Consider the following 18,680-nt stretch of genomic DNA (forward strand, 5'->3'; position numbering starts at 1 on the left):
GCATCTTCCAAACCCACGACCACTACCATTAAGAAGGACAAGGGCAGCAGATAGATGGGAACACCACCACCTGGAAGTTCCCCTCGAAGCCACTCACCATCCTGACTTGGAAATATATCACCGTTCCTTCACTGTCGCTGTGTCAATATCCTAAAACTCCCTCCCCAATAGCACTGTGGGTGTACCTAGAGCACATGGACTGCAGTGGTTCAAGAAGGCAGCTCACCACCACATTCTCAAGGGCAATTAGGGATGGGCAATAAGTGCTGGCCCAGCCAGCGATGCCCACATTCCATGAAAGAAGCAAAAAAATACTTGCGTTTTGTGCTTCATGCACGAGAACACCCGGGTCTGTCTAAATCTTAGAGCCCCATAATCTGTCACCATTTAGATAATATGTTTCTTTTTTATTCTTGCTGCCAAAATGGACAGTTTCACATTTGCACACATTACACTCCATTTGCCAGATCTTTGCCTGCTGATTAAACCAATCTATATCCCTTTACGTCCTCTTCATAACTTACTTTACTACCTGTCTTTATATCATCAGCAAACTTAGCAACCATACCTTCAGTCCCTTCATCCAAGTTATGGATATAAATAGTAAAACATTGAGGCACCAGCACTGATCCCTGTGGCACAACACTAGTCACATCTTGCCAACCAGAAAATTACACATTTTTGACAACTCTCTGCTTCCTGTTAACTAGCCAATCTACTATCCATGCCAATATGTTACCCCTATGCCATGAGCTTTTATTTTCGCAATAACCTTTGGTGTGGTACCTTATCAAATGTCTTCTGGAAACCTAAGTACAGTACATCCACCAGTTCTCCTTTATCCACAGCACATGTTACTCCTTCAAAGAATTCCAACAAATTAGTTAAACATGATTTTCCTTTCACAAAACCATGTTGACTCTGCCTGATTACCTTGAATTTATCTAAGTGCCCTGCCATAATGTCTTTAATAATAGCTTTGAACACATTTTCCCTATGACAGATGCTAAACTAACTGGCCTGTAGTTTCTGACTTTCTTGAACAGAGAAGTTACATTTGCTATTTTCCAATGTAATGTAAATCTGGGGAATGTTGGAAAATTGAAACCAATGCATCACCTGTCTCACTAGCTCTGAAGAAGGGTCACATGGGCTCGAAACGTTAACTCGACGTCTCTCTCCACAGATACCGCTAGACCTGCTGAGTTTTTCCAATATTTTCTGTTTTTATCATACTAGCCATTTCTTTTAAGACCCTAGGAAGAAGTCCATCAGGACCCGGGAACTTGTCAGCCTGCAGCCCCAACAATTTTCTCAATACCATTTCCCTGCTGATTGTAATTTTTGTGAGTTCCTCCTTCCCTTCCGTTTCCAGTTTTACAGAGATTTCTGAGATGTCACTTGTATCCTCTGTCGTGAAGGCCAATGCAAAATACCTGTTCAATTCATCTGCCATCTTCTTATTTTCCATTGATAATTCCCCACACTCACTTTCTATAGGACCGACACTCACTTTGTTAACTCTTTTGTTATTTACATATCTATAGACACTCTTACTATCCATCTATATATTTCTAGCTTGCTTTCTCTGTTCTTTATAATGTGTCCAATCTTCTGACCTGCCACATGCCTTTGCGCAATTATATACTTTTTCGTTATGTCTGATACTGTATTTTACATTTTTTAGTTAGCCATGGATGGTGGGTCCCCCATTGGAAGTTTTCTTCTCTTAGAATGTATCTATTTTATGTATTCTGCAATATCCCCTTATATGTCAGCCACTGCATCTCTGTTGACCTACCCCTTAACATCATTTGCTGGTTCACTTTAGCTAGTTCTGCTTTCACGTCCTCATAATTACACAGAAACATAGAAGCTAGGAGCAGGAGTAGGTCATTCGGCCCTTCGAGCCTGCTCCGCCATTCAATATGATCATGGCTGATCCTCTATCTCAACACCATATTCCCGCTTTCTCTCCATATCCCATGATGCCTTTAGTGTCTAGAAATCTATCTATTTCCTTCTTAAATATATTCAGTGACTTGTGATCCACAGCCTTCTGTGGTAGAGAATTCCACAGGTTCACCATCCTGAGTGAAGAAATTTCTCCTCATCTCAGTCTGCAGATAGAGTGATTTGGGAGTCCTTATGCATGAATCCCAAAACGTTAATAAACAAATTCAACAGGTCATAGGGAAGGCAAATGGAATGTTGGCCTTTATTTCAAAGGGAATGGAGTGTAAAAATAGGGAAGTGTTGCTAAAACTATACAAGGCACTAGTTAGACCACACCTTTTATCTAAGGAAAGATATACTGGCATTGGAGGCAGTCCAGAGAAGGTTCAGTAGGTTGATTCCGGGTATGGAGGGATTTTCTTATGAGGAGAGGTTGAGTAGGTTGGGCCTGTACTCATTGGAGTTTAGAAGAATAAGAGGCAACCTTATCGAAACATATATGATTCTTAGGGGTTTGACAGGGTAGATGCTGAGAGGTTGTGTCCCCTTGTGGGAGAGTCTCAGACCAGAGGGCATAATCTCAGAGTAAGCTGGTGCCCATTTAAAACAGAAATGAGGAGGAATTTCTTCTCTCAGAGGGTAGTGAATCTGTGGAATTCTTTATCGCAGAGGACTGTAGAGGCTGGTCGTCAAGTATATTCAAGGCTGAGATAGACAGATTTTTAATCAGTAAGGGAATCAAGAGTTATGGGGACAAGGCAGGAAAGTGGAGTTGAGGATTATCAGATCAGCCATGATCTCATTGAATGGCGGAGCAGACCCGATGGGCCGAATGGTCTACTTCTGCTCCTACATCTTATGGTCTTGTGGTCTCAGTCCTGAATGGCCTACTCCGTATCCTCAGACTGTGACCCCTCATTCTAGACACCCCAGCAGAGGAACCATCCTCCCTGCATCCAGTCTTTCCAGCCCTGTCAGAATTTTATACGTTTCAGTGAGATGCCCTCTCATTCTTTTAAACTGCAGTGAATACAGACCTAGTCGGCCCAATCTCTCCTCATACGACAATCCTGCCATCACAGGAATCAATTTGGTGAATCTTAGCTGCACTCCCCCTATGGCAATTATATCCTTTCTTAGGTCAGGAGACCAAAACTGCACAACTTGGGGGTCTCACCAAGGCCCTGTACAGCTGCAGTAAGACATCCTTGCTCCTGTACTTAAATCCTCTTGCAATAAAGGCCAACATACCATTTGCCTTCTTAACTGCTTGCTGCACCTGCATGCTTGCCTTTCAGTGATTGGTGTACAAGGACACCCAGGTCCCTTCGTACATCAACATTTCCCAATCTATCACCATTTAAATAATACTCTAAATGCTGCAGGTTCTGGAAGGTAACTCAGTATTTCATTCAAATTCATAAGCACTTACTCACTGTCCAATTCACTGTCCAATCTACTGGATGAAAGCCTTCCCCAAGAAGCTAATTGCAACTGGGCAACCTGGAAGTGCCTTAACAGACTCAGGACTGGTGTAGGTGGTTCAAAGGTGTCACTAAGCAAATGGGGATATACAACCAGCCCGAGAACTTGTGAATGTGGAACTGAGGCACAGACTATGCAACATCTCCTGCAATGCCTATCACTAGAGGAACCCTGCACTGTTGCAGATCTTGCCGAATTCAACAACAAGGCGCAAAAATGTGTCCAGTTCTGGCTGGGCCATGTATAGACAGTCCGTGGACACGATAAGAGGACTGTCCAATTGAATTTGAGGAAAGTAAATTTCAGAATCTTCCATCCCCACTTCCTTTTCCTGATTCATTACTACTAATACTTCTCCTTTTTGGTTACCCTCCCTCTCAAAGTACTTTTTGAGCATATTTATATGACATACCCTCTGAGTTTTTCTTCTATCTGAAGTTCTTACCAAGTAATTCACTTCACATAATTTATTTTCAATTTGGTAAGGCTCACTAAACCTGGCTTTTAATGGTTCACCTGATACTGGCAAAAAAAATAACACTTTTTCTCCAGCTACAAAGCTAAAAGTCTTTGCTTTCCTATCTGCTTCTGTCTTCATCACCTGCTGTGATATTTTTAAATGCTTTTTAGCTAATTCACATGCTCTGTAGTCATGCAAGTGTAATACTTTTCTGGTTTATTGTAAAGTAGGTTTATGGGGGGAAGTATAGTTGGGTCTTTACACGTGGGATTTAATTACATTTGGAGGCAAGTAGACTGAAAGCTTTAACTCTTCAAAGAAGCTAGCTGCTTGATATGCTAATGAGTAAACACAAATGTTGGCTCAGCATGTAAAGTGTGAAGGGAGTTAGCATTTTTAGATAAATTAAGGGAGATTTGGATTTCAAAGGGATCTCAGTCTGTTTACAACTAGCAAGATAAGCAAGGCTAAGCAATGTGTTTATTTTTCCCAAAGGTTACTGAAAATAAATAGTAGCAACATGGGGAAGAATTTTCCCCCCACTGGGGGGGGAAATGCAGGAGTGGGCGTGCTGCCATTTTATGTGGGCAGGCCAATTAAGGCCCGCCCAACGTGACCTCTGCCAGGAAGCGCTATGTGCTCTCTGTGTGGGCGGAGGGGAGTCCCTCAGCTGAGAGTGCACTCTTTCGTGCATGCATGCAAAAGAGCGCACTCGTCTCCCTGAGGCTAAGTGCTGCCTCAGGGAGATCGGCGCCAAATTTAAAAATGGTAAAGATACAAAGACAAAATTTCCCTCGCCAGGGCTCCCGGCCTGCCCGCCAACCTTAAGGGTGGACGGGCAGGTCCATTAATGATGTTAATGACTTTGTCAATGAAATAGGCCATTGGCAGGTTGGCGGGCGCATAGCTGATTCGGCTGCGCCCCCGCCGACCTGAAAATTAAAATGACGCGGGGTGACGTCGGGAGTTCCACCCGCGTCGTTTTATGTGTCAGCGAGCGGGCCCCGCCTCGGCTCTAAAGATCCTGCCCATGATAGTGTTTACATTATGAGGAAGATACAGTTTCAAAGACATATGAAACAATAGAATTCACATGTTAAAAATAGAGAAACATATATACAGGAGAATAAAGGGCAATGTGTGAGGAGAAGGCCATGTGAGATCTAACAGAAGTGTGTGAAATGGGAGCTCGTTCCACCTCTCACCACTCTCTGAGTGAAGAAGTTCCCCCTAAACCTTTCCCCTTTCACCTTAAAGCCATGTCCTCTCGTGTTTATTTCTCCTAATCTAAGTGGAAAGAGCCTACTCGCATTTACTTTGTCTATACCCCTCATAATTTTGTAAACTTCTATCATATCTCCCCTCATTCTTCCAGGCACCAAGGAAAAAAGTCCTAACCTGTTTAATCTTTCCCTGTAACTCAACTCCTTGATACCCGGCAACATCCTAGTAAATCTTCTCTGCACTCTCTCAATCTTACTGATATCCTTCCTGTAGTTAGGCGACCAAAACAGCACACAATACTCCAAAGTTGGCCTCACCAACTTGTCTTATACAATGTCTTATACAACCTCACCATAACATCCCAACTCCTATACTCAATACTTTGATTTATGAAGGCCAGTATGCCAAAAGCTTTCTTTACAACCTTGTCTACATGTGACACCTCTTTCAGGGAACTATGTATCTGAACTCCCAGATCCCTTTGTTCCTCCGCACTCCTCAGTGCCCTACCATTTACTGTGTATGTCCTACCTTGCTTTGACCTTCCAAAATGTAACACCCTCACACTTTTCTGCATTAAATTCCATCTGCCATTTTCTGGCGCATTTTTCCAGTTGGTCCAGATCTCTCTGCAAGGTTTGAAAGCCTTCCTCACTGTCCACAACGCCTCCAATCTTAGTATCATCAGCAAACTTGCTGATCCAATTCACCACATTATCATCCAAATCATTGATATAGATACCAAACAACAATGATCCCAGCACAGATCCCTGAGGCACACCACTAGTCACAGACCTCCAGTCTGAGAAGCAATCATCCACTACCAGTCTCTGTCTTCTCCCACACAGCCAATTTCGAATCCAGTTTACAACCTCTCCATGGATACCAAGTGTCTGAACCTTCTGAACTAACCTCCCATGTGGGACCTTGTCAAAGGTCTTACTAAAGTCCATGTAGACAACATCCACAGCCTTTCCTTCATCTACTTTCTTGGTAACCTCCTCGAAAAACTCTACAAAGTTCATTAAACCCGACCTACCACGCACAAAGCCATGCTGACTATCCTTAATCAGCCCTTGGCTGTCCAAATAATTATATATCCGATCTCTCAGAACACCTTCCAATAATTTACCTACTACTGACGTCAGGCTCACTGGCCTGTAATTACCTGGTTTACTTTTGGAGCCTTTTTTTAAACAACGGAACAACATGAGCTACCCTCCAATCCTCCAGCACCTCACCCGTGGCTAAGGACATTTTAAATATTTCTGCCAGGGTCCCTGCAATTTCTACACTAGTCTCCCTCAAGGTCCGAGGGAATATCATGTCAGGCCCGGGGGATTTATCTACCTTTATTCGCTGTAAGGCAGCAAGCACATCCTCCTCTTTAATCTCTATATGTTCCATGAAACTAGTACTTGTTTCCCTTCCTTCCTTATACACTATGCCAGTTTCCTGAGTAAATACTGATGCAAAAAAACTGTTTAAGATCTCCCCCATCTCATGAGGCTCCACACATAAACGACCACTCGGATCTTCAAGGGGACCAATTGTGTCCCTCACTATCCTTTTACTCTTAATATATTTGTAGAAACCCTTCAGGTTTACGTTCACATTATCTGCCAAAGCAACCTCATGTCTTCTATTTGCCTTCCTGATTTCCTTCTTTAGTATTTTCTTACATTTTCTATACTCTACAAATACCTCATTTGCTCCTTGCTGCCTATACCTGCTATACACCTCTCTTCTTCTTAACCAGATCGCCAATATCCCTTGAAAACCAAGGTTCCCTATGCCTGTTAACTTTGCCTTTAATCCTGACAGGAACATGCAAACTCTGCACTCAAAATTTTGCCTTTGAATGCCTTCCACTGACTGAACACATCCTTGCCAGAAAACAACTTATGCCAATCCACTCTTCCTAGATCCTTTCTCATTTCCACAAAATTGGCCTTTCTCCAATTTAGAATCTCAACTCGAGGACCAGACCTATCTTTATCCATAATTAACTTAAAACTAATGACATTGTGGTCACTGGACCCAAAATGTTCGCCTACACATACCTCTGTCACCTGACATGTCTGGTTCCCTAATAAGAGATCAAGTATTGCATCCCCTCTCGTTGGTACCTCTATATATTGATTTAGAAAACTTTTCTGAACACATTTGACAAACTCCAAGCCATCCAGCCCCTTTACAGTATGGGAATCCCAGTCAATATGTGGAAAGTTAAAATCTCCTACTATCACAACTTTCTGTTTCTTACATCGGTCTGCTATCTCTCTACAGATTTGCTCCTCTAATTCTCTCTGACTATTGGGCGGTCTATAATACAACCCTATTAGTGTGGTCACACCTTTCCCATTCCTCAGCTCCACCCATATGGCCTCTGTAGACGAGCCCTCTGGGCTGTCCTGCTTATGCACAGCTGTGATATTTTCCCTGACTAGTAATGTCACTCCTCCCCCTTTCATCCCTCCCCCTCTATCACATCTGAAACAACGGAACCCCGGAACATTGAGCTGCCAGTCCTGCCCCACCTGCAACCAAGTCTCACTAATAGCAATAATGTGGTAATCCCACGTGCCAATCCACGCCTTGAGCTCATCTGCCTTTCCGACAATACTCCTTGTATTGAAATTGATGCACCTGAGAACATTTCTATCACGTACAGACCCTTGATTTCTGTCTATACATGCATTCCTCGCTTGACCTTTAACTTCCTCCACCTCACTATCTGCTCTAACACTCTGGTTCCCCTCCCCCTGAAAATCTAGTTTAAACGCCCCGGAGCAGCACTAGCAAACCTACCCCCAAGGATGTTAGTCCCTCTCCAGTTCAGGTGCAAACCGTCATGTCGGAACAGGTCCCACCTTCCCTGGAACAGAGCCCAGTTGTCAAGAAACTTGAAGCCCTCCCTCCTGCACCATCTCCTTAGCCATGTATTTAGCTGCATTATCCTCCTATTTCTAGCCTCACTAGCACGTGGCACGGGTAGCACTCCTGAGATCGTAACCCTGGAGGTCCTGTCCTTCAACTTAGCACCTAACTCCCTAAACTCTCTTTGCAGGACCTCCTCCTCCTTCCTATCCACATCATTGGTCCCTACATGGACCACGACATCTGGCTGCTCACCCTCCCCCCAGAGAATACTGAGAACTCGATCCGAGATATCGGGACCCTGGCACCAGGGAGGCAACAGACCGTCCAGGATTCTCGATCTCTCCCACAGAACCTCCTATCTGTCCCCCTAACTATCGAATCCACTATCACTACTGCTCTTCCCTTTTCCCTCCCTCCTTTCTGAGCTGAGGGTCTTGCCTCGGTACCAGAGATATGACCACTACAACTTGTCCCTGGTAGGTCGTCCCCACCAACAGTATCCAAAACGGTATACCTATTGTTGATGGGAATGGCCACCGGGGTGCTCTGCTCTTTCTGTCTATTCCCTTTCCCTCTCCTGACATTCACCCAGCTGCCTGCCTCCTGACTTTTAGAGGTGACTGTCTCCCTGAAACGCCTATCTATAATTCATCCAGCTCCAGCTCCAGTTCCCTATCTCGGCTTCTCAGGAGCTGCAGCTGGATGCACCTTTTGCAGGTGTAGTCATCAGGGACAATTGTGCTGTCCCAGACTTCCCACATGCTGCATTCAGAGCACTCGACTGCCCCAACTGCTGCCTCCATTACCTACTCCTAATTTACATAAAGGACTTTACCCGGTCCTACGCCACTGGGAGCAAGCTCGTCCTCAACCTCTGCTTGCCGAAGCCTCTCGAGCCAAAGCCTCAAAGCTCCATTCCTTCACTGGGCCGCTCACACGCTGGCCGTTCCTCTTCAGCTTCCCCTCCTTTTATTTTCAATCTCCACGCTCTTTTTCAACTGACCTGCCTTCAAGATCCGCGCTCTTTTTCAAATGTTCTGTGCAAGAGTCCTTCTCTTTGATTCCCTCCTGAGTCGTGGTGATTGCACTGACTTCTCCCAGAATACTTCAGTCACTTTTCACCAGCGCACTCTGTTGGATGACCTTCCTCTTGTTGAGTGCAAGAGTCCTTCTCTTCGATTCCCTCCTGAGTCGTGGTGATTGCACTGACTTCTCCCAGAATGCTTCAGTCACTTTTCACCAGCGCCCTCTAGTGATTCAAAACAAAAACAGAATTACCTGGAAAAACTCAGCAGGTCTGGCAGCATCGGCGGAGAAGAAAAGAGTTGACGTTTCGAGTCCTCATGACCCTTCGACAGAACTTGAGAGGGTCATGAGGACTCGAAACGTCAACTCTTTTCTTCTCCGCCGATGCTGCCAGACCTGCTGAGTTTTTCCAGGTAATTCTGTTTTTGTTTTGGATTTCCAGCATCCGCAGTTTTTTTGTTTTTTTTTCCCTCTAGTGATTGTTCTTTTCCCAAGTTCCTCCCTCCTTTCCATTTCCTGATTTACAGCTATTTATGGGATGTTACGTGTCCTTCTCAGCGAAGACCAAAGCAAAATACCTGTTTCATTCATCCACCATCTCCCTACTTTCCTTTACCAATTTCCCAGATGCGCTCTCTATAGGACCAATGCTCACTTTGTTAACTCTTTTCTTATTTAAATATCTATAGAAACTCTTTCTAATGTCTTTATATTGCCAGCTAGTTTTCTCTCATACTTTAATTTTCCCTCCCTTATTAATCTTTTTGTCATTCTTTGCTGTTCTTTACATTCTTTCCAATCTTCTGACTTGCCACCTGTCTTAGTAATTATATGCTTTTTCTTTACTTGTCTTTAGCTTTTTGAGTTAACCATGGATGGTGGGTCCTCCCCTTGGAATTTTCTTTCTCATTGGGATACATATATTCAGTGGATTCTGAAATATCCCTTTAAATATCTACCACTGAACTTCTATTGACATATCCATTAACCTCATTTGCCAACTCACTTTACTCTCTGCTTTCACCCCCTCATAATTGACCTTATTTTAAGTTCAAATAACGCACTTGTTTCTCGCTCAAAATGAATATAAAATTCAATCATATGATTGCTGCTACCTAGGGGTGCTTTCACTAGGTGGTCATCAATTAATCCTATCTCATGGCACAATAGCAGGTCTGGTATAGCCTGCTCTCTGGTTGGCTCCAGAACATACTGTTCTAAGAAAATATCCCGAAAACATTCAATAAACTTAGTCATTTAGGAACTTTTGGGAATTGTTATAATATTAAGTAACTGTGTAACTATAATCTTGTGTGTGTGTGTGTGTTCAAATTTGTTTTTTTGGTAATAAATGTTTTAGTTTAATCTTTAAAATCTCTAAAGGTGTTACTTCACACCCGTCTTCACCCAAGAGAATGAGGATGAAGGCATGGAACTCGGGGACAGAGACTGCTAGGTTCTTGAGCAAATTGATACAGGGAGTGACAAGGTATTGGAGGTGTTGGCAGGCTTAAAAGTGGACAAATCTCCAGGTCTGGATGATTTGTGTCCCAGACTGCTGTGGGAGGCAAGGGAGGACATTGCAGGGGCTCTGACCCAAATTTTTAATTCCTCTCTGGCCACGAGGGAGGTGCCAGAGGACTGGAGAACAGCTAATGTGGTTCTGCTATTTAAGAAGGGTTGTAGAGATAAGCCAGGGAACTATAGACCAGTGAGTCTCACGTCAGTGGTAGGGAAACTATTGGAGTAAGTTCCGAAGGAGAGAATTTATCTCCATTTGGAGAGGCAAGGTTTGATCAGGGATAGTCAGCATGGCTTTGTCAGAGGGAGGTCATGCCTAACAAATTTGATTGAATTTTTTTGAGGAGGTGACCAGGTGTGTAGATGAGGGTAGTGCAGTTGGTGTAGTTTATATGGATTTCAGCAAAGCTTTTGACAAGGTCCCACATGGGAGGCTTATAAAGAAGGCAAATGCACATGGGATACAAGGAATATTCCACATTCCCCATAAAGATACAGGGCCCCAGCTATGCCTGTCTCTTTATGGGGTATGTGGAACATTCCTTGTTCCAGTCCTACTCCGGCCCTCTCCCACAACTCTTTCTCCGGTACATCGATGATTACTTTGGGGCTGCTTCATGCTCTCATCGGGACTTGGAAAAATTTATTAATTTTGCTTCCAATCTCCACCCCTCCATCATTTTCACATGGTCCATCTCTGACACTTCCCTTCCCTTCCTTGACCTCTCTGTCTCAATTTCTGGTGATAGACTGTCCACCAATATCTGTTTTAAATAAAGCCCATCCACTCTCTGTTTTAAATAAAGTCCACACTCACCCACTCTCTGTTTTAAATAAAGTCCACATGCTCACCCACTCTCTGTTTTAAATAAAGTCCACACTCACCCACTCTCTGTTTTAAATAAAGTCCACACCCACTCACCCACTCTCTGCTTTAAATAAAGTCCACACCCACTCACCCACTCTCTGAATTAAATAAAGTCCACACGCTCACCCATTCTCTGTTTTAAATAAAGTCCACACTCACCCACTCTCTGTTTTAAATAAAGTCCACACACTCACCCACTCTCTGTTTTAAATAAAGCCCACCCATAAGCTCACCTACTCTCTGTTTTAAATAAAACCCACCCACTCACCCACTCTCTGTTTTAAATAAAGCCTACCCACTCACCCACTCTCTGTTTTAAATAAAGTCCACACATTCACCCACTCTCTGTTTTAAGTAAAGTCCACATGCTCACCCACTCTCTGTTTTAAATAAAGTCCACACACTCACCCACTCTCTGTTTTAAGTAAAGTCCACACACCCACCCACTCTCTGTTTTAAATAAAGCCCACCCACTCTCTGTTTTAAATAAAGTCCACACACTCACCCACTCTCTGTTTTAAGTAAAGTCCACACACCCACCCACTCTCTGTTTTAAATAAAGTCCACCCACTCACCCACTCTCTGTTTTAAGTAAAGTCCACACACCCACCCACTCTCTGTTTTAAATAAAGTCCACCCACTCACCCACTCTCTGTTTCAAATAAAGTCCACACGCCCACCAACTCTCTGTTTTAAATAAAGCCCACACGCCCACCCACTCTCTGTTTTAAATAAAGCCCACCCACAAGCTCACCCACTGGGCAGAATTTTACATTCGTCGGTCGGGCGGGATTGCCACTGGCGAAATGGGCCGCGCCGCCAGTTTCAGCGGGCGGGCTAATTAAGGCCTGCTCAGTGAGTTAGCGACTCCCGTGGAGAACGTGAAAATAGTCGCAGGGGGCTGGCTCAGATTGCCGGGACCAGTGGGGAGCCGGCTGCCTTTATAAAGAGTGGCCAGGCAGCCTGCTTGAAGCAGTGCACCATGGCCACTCAGAGAGGTAGAAATGCTCCAAGGTGGGCAGAGGAGGGGGAGTTGGAGGAGGAAGGGGACAGGCTGCAGGAGAGGCCACCTGGGGGGCCACTGTGCACCCAGATTCTCAGACACAGGCTTGCTGTCCTCCTGGAAGAGGTGGGCCAGTGAAGTGATGTCCTTACTCTGAGGAGGGAGGAGGAGGGCCCCCTATGTTACCAGCCAGGCGTGGGAGGAGTTGGGCAAGGCTTTAAGTGCCCATGATGACGTCAGATGCAATGGCACACAGTGCCGAAAACGCTTCAATGATTCGCTGCGCTCCGGACGGGTGAGTACAATGTCTGTCTGGGCTATTTGAGGCAGAAGGCAGCCTTAGCCTTTGCCCCCCCACCCCCCCCACCATGTATGGCTGCCGTTACTGCATAGTGTATCTGTCACACACTGGGTGGGCAAATGGGGACTGACAATGCTTATATCAGCCTCAGTGGTTGAGCAGAAGAAGGGCTTTCTGCGCAGCATATGTTGGTTTCTGTGGCATTTGAGTAGTCTGGGGGGCAACCTGCAGGGGAGGCCACATGACACATACTCAGAACTCCAACACGTAATATTGATGGTAATGACATGGTCCAAGGGGCGCCTCAATTTCTTTTGGGCAAGTCCTATCTGCTGGCATCGGTGACACACCTATTTGATCCTCTTTGCCATGGGCGCTAGGACCCGTGTGCTATTCAAAGTGATGGACGCCGAATATGTCCAAGGTGGCCGTTGGGGGAGGGGGTTGGGAGCAGCTGTACTAACCTCTGGGCATTTATCACTAGTAGTGTGGACAGGAGCCGCTGGAGGCCTCAGATGGTCCACTGTGGTTGGGGTGCGGCATGTGCGTGCAGAGTACGAGTGACCTGCCCCACTAAATCCTCTTATGTGTTTCGCAGCAAAAAGTAATCACAATGCCCGGGAGGGCCTGAGGACTGCCCTCCCTGAGGCGCGCCCTCCTCCAGAGTTTCACCCCATTCGAGGAGCAGGCCATGGAGCTGGGAAGGATGCAGGAGGCCAGGGCAGCCGGGGTCGGTGAGGCTGGGGTCCAGCGGGTAGGTATTTGAGGTCCAGAGTCCCATCCACTCTTTGTGCCCACCATCCAAACCACTGATGGTTGCTGCAATCATTAATGCTGCAACAATGCTCATTCACTGACTGAGACATTCTGACGTGTGGGTCATACAGGAGGGACCCTCGTCCCCTTGAGGAATTGCTTCTCCACCATCTTCCAAAGTCACCTCATCCCATTTGTGACCACCATCACCATGTTCTAACATGCCATTGGATTGCCGCTGCACATCCAAAGACTTATTCCATTTTCGGGGGTTTGGGACCTCCAGCACCCTTTCAGCCAGTGCGCCCCACATTACTTTGCCCAGAAGGTCCTCAACACCTCAGCTGTGAACCTCATAGCACTCAACTTAGATGAATGCCGCCATCCCTACGCCAAGGGGAAATGTTGCCTTCTGGCCACCCGGTCGATGCCCCTCCTTACAGAATGAAGGACAATAATGTGACCTCTCAATCTCCTGAGTTCGGTGGAAAATGACACAACTATTTGAAATGCTTCCTCAGCCCCAAAACTATCCAGGCAACAGTGCATCCACATCAGGTACCCCTGCACTCTCCCCCCCCCTCTGGTTCTTTACAAGCCATGTGCCATTCATGAGGCCATCTGACCAGCCTGTCTGCATGTGTGTTTAATGCTTGGGGCCGTTCTTGACACTTAGCCACCTCAATGTTCTTCTTTTAAGCGTCTTTAAGGGTGAGCTACTTATGAGGGTGGGGAGGAAAGGGATGAAAGGTTGAAATGAATGTACGCTAACTGATGCACTGTCCTTGTTGTTAATATCAGTATCACCACCAGAGCGACCCACACATCCTCAATGCAGCCCCCCCTCCACACCTGAGGGGCAACAAGTGCAACTTGTGGCACATCATTTCAGCCAACCAGGCACCAGCGCAGACACACACACCTTGGTGGGGACTTTAGCTTCGGCTAGTGTCCCGGGTCACAGTGGAGAGGGCACATCACGATCACTGGATGAGATGGTAGGGGCAGAGAGTGCTGATGGCTTCAGCAGCCGAAAGGCTGCAGGGGATGAGGCATATGCTGAGTCCGGCACTGATGACGTGCCTCTGGAGTTGTCCCCATTGCAGCAGCAGCAGGAAAGGTGGCAGGAAGTGCGTTTGCATCTGGCAGGGTTGCATGAGGGAATGGTTCGTTGCTCTCTGCGACGGAGGAGTCTAGGCAGATTGCACATGAAGAATCTGCCCTCAGGGCAGAGCATCAGGATTCCTTCAATGAGAGATTGGTGACTCTCAGAGAGAGGGGCTTCCACCAAATGGATCAAAATATGATTGGGTTACGCTCTGACCTGCAAACCCTCACAGCGGTTCTGGCCACAGGTGGTGTTTTCCACTGTGGGAGATGTTGTGGACACCAAGCGCTGGCACTCGGTGCCCTTGCATCTGTGGTGAGCAGGGAGGTAGATTTGGACCTCAAGTCGATGCAGCAGCTGCCTGTCATCAATACGGGCTCCTCTCATGGTGCTCCTGATGAGGGCAGCAGCTCCTCCGCCCCTCTGCCAGTCACCGTTGCTTCCATTGAGGCTGCAATAACTGGGGAGATGCCAGTTCAGGAGCTGGCCACTCCCTCCCAGGCGGGGCCAGCACAGGCTCCACGGGCCAGAGGACGCCCGCCAAGGTCATCTAGGCCAACAGAACAGCAGAGTCAGCAGGCTGTCTCACAAGCCACTCCGAGCAATGGGGTGGCACCTAGACGTAGCACCCGGAAATGAAAACATAAGGCACCTTAGGCACTCCCCGGGTATGTCACTGGCGATTTTGTGTTGGCCTTAGAATAGGGACCCCTTTTTGTAACATTGTCGAACAATCATGTGGACTTTAATTGTGGACAGAATAAAATCCACCTTTGTTACCATGGCTGAGCGTCTTTTCATTGTGCTGCTTTTATCATTTTCACATAATTATCATAAGTGTGGGAGTGGAGATTGATGTTTCTGTACTAAGGCCTTGTTTGCTCCTGATAAGGTGGAAGATGTAGCACCTAAGTGCCACGTATGGAAGTTCCAGGCAATGCTGCTCCTGCTGATCCATGCGTGTGGAGCTAGCTGAAGGTTCTTTGGATTAAATTGACCTGGTTGTCCCAGCCTTCATGGTGTAAACGCGGGTCGTCATTGTGGCCCTCATCATCGCCCTGTGCTTCCTCATCCTCTGACGCACTGCTGGATTCATCATGTGCAGCCTCATCCACTGCGTCAAGGTCTTCATCATCAATTGCACCCCCCTTTCCAGCACAAGATTGTGCAGGGCGGAGCATGCTACCACAATCAGAGAGACGCGTTCTGGGGGGTACTGGAGTGCGCCCCCTGAGTGGTCCAGGCAACGGAAGCGCATCTTGAGAAGACCGATGGCTCTCTCCACCACAGCCCTTGTGGTGCCCTGGGTCCTATTGTCCAATGCTCAGCTTCTGTTCTTGGATGGCGGAGAGGCATCATGAGCCACCTTCACAGGGGATATCCCTTGTCACCCAGCAGCCAACCATCCAGCCGAGCCAGAGCACTGTAGAGTCCTGGCAACTGAAAGTGTCTGAGGATGAAGGCGCCGTGGGAGCTCAGATCAGTCACCAAAAGATAGTGCAGCTGCTCCTAACCCCCTCCCCCAACAGACACCTTGGACACATTCAGCGTCCAGCACTTTCAATAACACACGGGTCTTAGTGCCCATGGCAAGGAGGCACAATTAAGTGCGGCGCCGAGGCCAGCAGATGGCTCTTGGCCACGACTACTTGAGGCTCCCCTTCCACCATCTCATTACCATCAATATGACATGTGTTGGAGTTCGGAGTATGTGTCTAGCTGCCTCCCCTGCAGGTTGCCTCCAGACTACTCAAATGTGACAAACACCAACATTTGCTGCGGGGAGAACCCATCTTCTCATCAACCACTAAGGCTGATGTGAACATGGTCACTATCTGTTTGCCCACCCAGCGTGTGCCAAATGCCCAATGCAGTAACGACACTAAGACGTGGGGGAGGGGGGGCGTGCCTCAAAGGCTAAGTCTACCTCCTGGGTTAAATGGCCAAGGCCAACATGGTCCTCACCCTTCCAGAGCTCAACAAATCATTGAAGCGCTTGTGGCACTGGGTCCACGATCGCCACACAGCATCCATGGAGCTGACCACCTGTGCCACCTCCTGCCAGGCCCGCTTCGTTATGTGGGGGGCCCTCCTCCTCCCATCCTGGGGAAACAAGGCCTCTCGCCGTGCTGCCACCTCCTCAAGAAGGGCAGCAAAGCAAGCATCGGAGAAGCAAGGGGCACATTGGGCTCCCGCTGATCTACCCTGCAGCCTGCCCTCCTCCTCTGGCCTTCCCTCTATCGGAGCCTGCTGTGCAGACCCCCTGCACCGGTCGCTGGCCATGGCGATCAGCCTAAAGGAGGCTGCCTGGCCTTTCTTTATACAGACTGCCAATTCCCCATTGGAACCAGCGGTCTGTACACACCCGCCACAAATTTGAAAATCCCACTCTCCATGGGAGTGTGAAATGCGCTGGGCGGGCCTTAATTGGCCCACCTGCGCAAAATGGTGGCGCAGCCCACGATTGGGTCAGCTCCACCCACCCGACGAATGGAAAATTCTGCCCTCTGTCTTCTGTGTGTTAACTAATCATCAATCCATGCTAATACTTTACCTCTAATACCGTGAGCTCCTGTCTTGTGCAATAACCTTTTGTATGGCACCCCATCGAATGCCTTCTAGAAATCCAAATACATTACAGTGGCTTGCCACACCATTTCAGAGGGCAATTAAGAGTCAACCACATTGCTATGAGTATGGAGACACGTGCAGGCCAGGCCAGGTAAGGGCAGCAGGTTTCTTTCCCTAAAGTATATTAGAGAACCAGATGGGTTTTTACAATAACTGACAATGATTTTGTGGTCACCATTACTGAAACTAGCTTTTCATATTCCAGATTTATTAACTGAATTTAAAATCCACCAGCTGCTGTGGTATGATTTGAACCCATGCCCCCAGAGAAGTCAGAGCCTCTGAATTACTAGCCCAGTGACATTAAGCACTGCTCCCTTTCCCTGCCTCTACACTTGCATAAAACCTGCCACGTTCCTAACCTTTTCCATTTCTAAGTCGTTGACCTGAAAAGTTAACTCTGTTTTTCTCTCCACAGATGCTGCCAGACCTGCTGAGTATTTCACAGAATCACAGTGCAGAAGAAACCCTTCGGCCCATCGAGTCTGCACCGACACGTGAGAAACACCTGACCTATCTACCTAATTCCATTTACCAGCACTTAGCCCATTGCCTTGAATGTTATGATGTGCCAAGTGCTCATCCAGGTACTTTTTAAAGGATGTGAGGCAACCCGCCTCCACCACCCTCCCAGGCAGCGCATTCCAGACCCTCACCACCCTCTGGGTAAAAACATTTTTTTTCACATCCCCCCTAAACCTCCTGCCCCTCACCTTGAACTTGTGTCCCCTCGTGACTGACCCTTCAACTAAAGGGAACAGCTGCTTCCCATCCACCCTGTCCATGCCCCTCATAATCTTGTACACCTCGATAAGGTCGCCCTTCAGTCTTCTCTGCTCCAACAAAAACAACCCAAGTCTATCCAACCACTCTTCATAACTTAAATGTTTCATCCCAGGCAACATCCTGGTGAATCTCCTCTGCACCACCTCCAGTGCAATCACAACCTTCCTATAATATGGCGACCAGAACTGCACACAGTACTCCAGCTGTGGCCTCACCAAGGTTCTATACAACTCCAACATGACATCCCTACTTTTATAAGCTATGCCTCGACTGATAAAGGCCAGTGTCCCTTATCCCTTTTTCACCACCCCACTAACATGCCCCTCCACCTTCAGAGATCTGTGGACACACACACGCCAAGGTCCCTTTGTTCCTCAGAACCTCCTAGTGCCGTTCTGCTCATTGAATACTTCCTTGTCAAATTACTCCTTCCAAAGTGTATCACCTCACACTTTTCAGGGTTAAATTCCATCTGCCACTTATCTGCCCATTTGACCATCCTGTCTATATCTTCCTGTAGCCCAAGATACTCAACCTCACTGTTAACCACCCGGCCAATCTTTGTGTCATCCGCAAACTTACTAATCCTACCCCCCAAACAGTCATCTATGTCGTTTATATAAATGACAAATAATAGGGGAATTTCCAGCATTATCTGGTTTTATTTACAAA

General features: G+C 46.8%; 1 protein-coding gene across 1 annotated transcript in view; it reads right to left on the bottom strand.

Annotated features, from left to right (window-relative positions):
- The window catches only part of fbxo41 (F-box protein 41), a 302,145-nt gene that overhangs the window by 140,256 nt on the left and 143,209 nt on the right, over window positions 1–18,680 (bottom strand). The gene's annotated exons all lie outside the window — the stretch shown is intronic.

Source organism: Carcharodon carcharias, chromosome 1 (genome assembly GCF_017639515.1).
Source record: "Carcharodon carcharias isolate sCarCar2 chromosome 1, sCarCar2.pri, whole genome shotgun sequence".
NCBI classification, from domain to species: domain Eukaryota; kingdom Metazoa; phylum Chordata; class Chondrichthyes; order Lamniformes; family Lamnidae; genus Carcharodon; species Carcharodon carcharias.